This window comes from Triticum dicoccoides, chromosome 6A (genome assembly GCF_002162155.2).
Source record: "Triticum dicoccoides isolate Atlit2015 ecotype Zavitan chromosome 6A, WEW_v2.0, whole genome shotgun sequence".
Taxonomy (NCBI): Eukaryota; Viridiplantae; Streptophyta; class Magnoliopsida; order Poales; family Poaceae; genus Triticum; species Triticum dicoccoides.
Genome location: NC_041390.1, coordinates 164045297 through 164051107, shown reverse-complemented (window position 1 = coordinate 164051107; position 5811 = coordinate 164045297).

The window sequence follows — 5811 nt, the reverse complement described above, 5'->3', positions numbered from 1 at the left end:
TGCTTGCCAAAGGAAAAAGTATATAAAAAAGGTGATGATCACCATGACTCTTGTATAAGGGTACAAGATAAAAGTAAAAGATAGGCCCTTCGCAGAGGGAAGCAGAGGTTGTCATGCGCTTTTATGGTTGGATGCACAAAATATTAATGCAAAAGAACGTCACTTTATATTGCCACTTGTGATATGAACCTTTATTATGCAGTTCGTCGCTTTTATTTCTTCCACACAAGATCGTATAAAGCTTATTTTCTCCACACTAATAAATCATACATATTTAGAGAGCAATTTTTATTGCATGCACCGATGACAACTTACTTGAAGGATCTTACTCAATCCATATGTAGGTATGGTGGACTCTCATGGAAAAACTGGTTTAAGGAATGCTTGGAAGCACAAGTAGTATCTCTACTTGGTGCAAAGAATTTGGCTAGCATGAGAGGGAAAGGCAAGCTCAACATGTTGAATGATTCAAGACAATATAACGTTTCGGATATAGGAAAACATAACCCATTAAGTTGTCTTCCTTGTCCAACATTGACCTTTTAGCATGTCATATTTAATGAGTGCTCATAATTGCAAAGATGTCCAAGATAGTATATTTATATGTGAAATCTCTCTTCCTTCAATATTCTTTCATGAATTGTTCAAGTGACCAATTCTGCGTTTGCTAACTTCCAATAAGTTTACTACCTATACTTATTATGTGTGAAGTCATTACTCCCCATGTTGTAAGCATATGAAATGTATATAAATTCAGATTTATGATATTCAATTCATTTAACCATTTACTCATAGGATATATGTGAAGCACGTGGGTAAATGAAAAACTGCTCCAAAAAGATATAAGTGAAGAATACTGAGCAATCAAATAATTAAATAGCCATGGGAGGATTTTTTTTATTCAAGATTTCAGATCCAAAGATTTTATTCAAATAGCAAGTAAAATTTAAAATACTCTCCAAGCAAAACACATATCATGTGACGAATAAAAATATAGCTCCGAGTAAGGTATACCGATAGTTTTGAAGATGAAAGAGGGGGTGCCTTCCGGGGCATCCCCAAGCTTAGGCGCTTGAGTCTTCCTTGAATATTACCTTGGGGTGCCTTGGGAATCCCCAAGCTTAGGGTATTTCCACTCCTTATTCTCCTTATATCAATGTCTCACCCAAAGCTTGAAAACTTCAATCACACAAAACTTAACGGAACTTCGTGAGATAGGTTAGTATGATAAAGAGTAGACCATTCACTTTGGTGCTGTCAAAGACAAGATTCATAATTTTTCTCACACAATGCCTACTGTACCATATCATTTCTACAATTTATATTGAGAAATATAAGCCACAGAAACTAGAAAACAAGCAAACTATGCAATGAAAACAGAATCTGTCAGAAACAAAATAGTCTATAATGATCTGAACACCGACTATACTTCTGCTACTCCAAAAATTCTGAAATAAATTGGTGGACATGAGGAATTTGTCTATTAATCTTCTGAAAAAGAATCAACTCAATCGCACTCTTCTGTAAAAAAATGGCAGCTAATCTCGTGAGCGCAAAGTTTCTGTTTTTTACAGCAAGATCACAATAACTTTCACCCAAGTCTTCCCAAAGGTCTTACTTGGCACTTTATTGAAACAAAAGCTATAAAACATGATTACTACAATAGCTTTACCATGTAAACACACAAAAACAGTAAGGGTAAATATTGAGTTGTCTCCCAACAAGCACTTTTCTCTAATGTCTTTTAGCTAGGCATGATGATTTCAATGATGCTCACATAAAAGATAAGTATTGAAACATAAAGAGAGCATCATGAAGAGTATGACTAGCACATGTAAATATAACCCACTTCGTATGCCTAGGGATTTTGTGAGCACATAATTTATAGGAACAAGAATCAACTAGCATAGGAAGGAAACACAAGTATAACTTCAAAACTTTAAGCATATAGAGAGGAAACTTGATATTATTGCAACTCCTACAAACATGTATTCCTCCCTCATAATAATTTTCAGTAGCATCATGAATGAGTTCAACAATATAACCATCACATAAAGCATTCTTTTCATGATCTACGAGCATAAAATTTTTACTACTCTCCACATACGCAAAATTCTCCACATTCGGAATAGTGGGAGCAATCTTCTTATAAATCCACTTTAGATGATAGTATTATTCATACTCCAAAAGATATAAGTGAAGTTCATGGATCATTCTACAATTAATATAGACTAACCAACATCCAAGCTCAAAAAATATATAAGTGAAGCACAAAGAGCAATTCTATAAGATCATATTTAAAAGATTTAAGTGAAGCACAAAGAGCAATTCTATAAGACCATACTTAAAAGATATAAGTGAAGCACATGAAGTATTCTATAAATCAATAAAATGTCCATCTCATACTAGCATGGTTCTTAAAGGAAAAACAAAAACACAAAGGACACAAATTATGTGAACAAAACAAAAACCGAGGTATACCGATAATTGTTGAAGAAGAAAGATGGGATGCCAACTGAGGCATCCCCAAGCTTAGATGCTTGAGTATCCTTGAAATATTTACTTGGGGTGCCTTGGGCATCCCCAAGCTTGAGCTCTTGCCTCTCTTTATTCTTCTCATATTGATAGCTCCTCGATCTTTGAACACTTCATCCACACAAAACTTTAACAAAAACTTTGTGAGATCCGTTAGTGTAATAAAGCAAATCACTACCTTTAGGTACTATTGCAAACTTATTCCAATTTCATATTAGAACTATATCTACTGTATTCCAACTTCACCATGGTTCATACCCCCCGATACTACACATAGATTCATCAAAATAAGCGAAAAACTCATAGAAAACAGAATCTGTCAAAAACAGGACAATCTATAGTAAACTGGAAGTTTAGTAAACTTCTGTAACTCCGAAAAATTCTAAAAAAAATAAAATTTAAACAATTTATACAGAAGTAATGTGCAAAAAGTTTCAGACCCATTTGACTTTCCAGTAAAAAAAGTAAAATCACGCGCTAGAGTCAAAGTTTCTGTTTTTGTACTATGCATAGTAAACAAGCAATCTAATCATCCTAAAACCGAAGCTTGGCACATTATTTTTATAATACAATGGATATATACAAGGGGATAATTATTTTCAGAGAAGCTTCCATGAATTATTTTACATTGTTTCCATGAGCATGAACACAAGTGCTCAAGGTCGACCCTCATTTCTTCAATGCATAATCTTCCAATCACTTCTTTTATTGAAATCCTTTTAGGCATGAGAGGCAAGTAATTTTTTTTGTATTTTCATTCTTTAATTTTTTTTATGTTGCACCCACAACTAAACATAAACAAAAAAGGAAAAACAAAATATACTTAGTGAAGAAAACAAACAAGCACACATGAGAATATCAACCCCACGCTATTGCTTCCCGGCAACGGCGCCAGAAAAGAGTTTGATAATCCCCAAGTGCATGGAATCATCATAGTAATTTCCAAAGGTGGAAGTGATAAGTATGGAATGTCGAACCCATAAGGAGCTAAAGGTAAGATCAATATTCTCTCAAGTCCTATCTGCCACTGATATGACTCTACGTACACCGAACGTTTGCTTCCAACTAGAAACGAGAAATAAAACTACGTTGTGGGTATGAAGAGGATAACTTTGCATGGTATCGGAGAGCTAAAACATAAAAGTAGGTGATGTTATCATAAAGTTAGAAATATATTACTTAAGTATTATAAATAATGAGTGTGGAATAATGATGGGTCGGTGTATGGAATTGTCCTAGGTAAATTGTTAACAAGACCGATAGTCGTCATTGTAATTTCATATGAGGGAGAGACATAAGCTAACATACTTTTTCTTCTTGGATCATATGCACTTATGATTGGAACTCTAGAAAGCATCCGCAACTACTAAAGATCATTAAGGTAAAACCCAACCATAGCATTAAAGCATCAAGTCCCCTTCATCCCATACGCAACAACCCCCTTACTCGGGTTTATGCTTCTGTCACTCAAGCAACCCACTATAAGCGAATCATGAACGTATTGCAACACCCTACAACGGGAATCTCCCACGCTTGCGTGACACGGAGGGCACAATAGGATAGCACCAAAATAAAACATACAACTCGTACCAATCTAGATCAACAATCAACCCAAAGACAAATGATATCTACTCAAAACATCATAGGATGGCAAGACATCATTGGATCATAATATGTGGCATAAAGCACCATGCTCAAGTAGGGATTACAGCGGGTGCGGGAGAGTGGACCGCGTAAAAGAGATGAGGATGGTAATGATGATGGTGATGTTGATGAAGATGATCACCGTGGCGATGATTCCCCTCCCGATGGCACTTCGGTGCCACCGAGAGATAGGAGGAGAGGTTCTCCCCCTTGTGCTTTCTCCTCCATGGCCTCCCCTGGATGGGGAGAGGTTCCCGCTCTAGTCCTTGGCCGTCATGGTGATGATGGCCCCTCTGGGATCCTCCTCCATGCCCTCCGGCGATGATGGCCCCCTCCGGCAGGGTGCCAGAGAGGGCCTAGATTGATTTCTCGTGGCTACAGAGGCTTGCGGCGGCGGAACTTCTGATCTAGGTTAATTTCTGGAGGTTTGGGTATTTATAGGAGAGGTTGGCGTCGAGAACAAGTCAGGGGGCCCCACGGGTAGTCCACGAGGCACAGGGGCGCGCCCCCACCGTCGTGGGGCCCACGGGACTCCCCTCCGGTAGATTTTTGTTCCAGTATTTTTTATATTTTCCAGAAAAATTCTCCGTTGATTTTCATCGCATTTCGAGAACTTTTATTTCTGCACAAAAACAACACCACGGTAATTCTGCTGAAAACAGCGTCAATCCAGGTTAGTTCTAATCAAATCATACCAAAATCATATAAAACTATTGTAAACATGGCATGAATACTTCATAAATTATAGATACGTTGGAGACGTATCACTGTATGACGTGCTAACATAGGTTGGTTGGTCGTTTTGTGTACCCTTTGTGGTGTAGTACTTCGTGGAATTGTTTCTCTGTGGAACTCGGAACCGGGATCACTGTGATCCTAGAACCTTCGTGGTTTGAAGCCTGCACGAGCTTGGAGTAGGATAGCGTCAAATGTCCGAACCATGGGAAACAACTTTGTCAATCCTCCCCATGTTTGCATTCATCTAACCTTTACCTTCGTTTCTACTCATCCAAGCTTTGTCTTACTTGTTATACTTCAGTAGACTTGCATGTGTAGGGTGTTCCTAGGCTATCTCTAGAAAATCTTAAAATTGCCAAGAACTTCAAAATTGGGAAAAGTGTTCCCTAGATTTGCTAGTCTATCCACCCCCTCCAGACTATACTAAATGATCCTACTGTTGGGTTTCGTAGTAATTTCAAAAAATTTCCTACGCACACGCAAGATCATGTGATGCATAGCAACGAGAGGAGAGAGTGTTGTCTACGTACCCACGCAGACCGACTGCGGAAGCGTTGACGCAACGTAGAGGAAGTAGTCGTACGTCTTCCCGATCCAACCGATCAAGCACCGAAACTACGACACCTCCGAGTTCGAGCACACGTTCAGCTCGATGACGATCCCCGGACTCCGATCCAGCAAAGTGTCGGGGAAGAGTTCCGTCAGCACGACGGCGTGGTGACGATCTTGATGAACTACAGCAGCAGGGCTTCGCCTAAACTCCGCTACAGTATTATCGAGGAATATGGTGGCTGGGGGCGCCGCACACGGCTAAGGAATAGATCACGTGGATCAACTTGTTGTACCTTTGGTGCTAGCCCTGCCCCTCTATTTATATGTTGAGCCCCGGGGTCG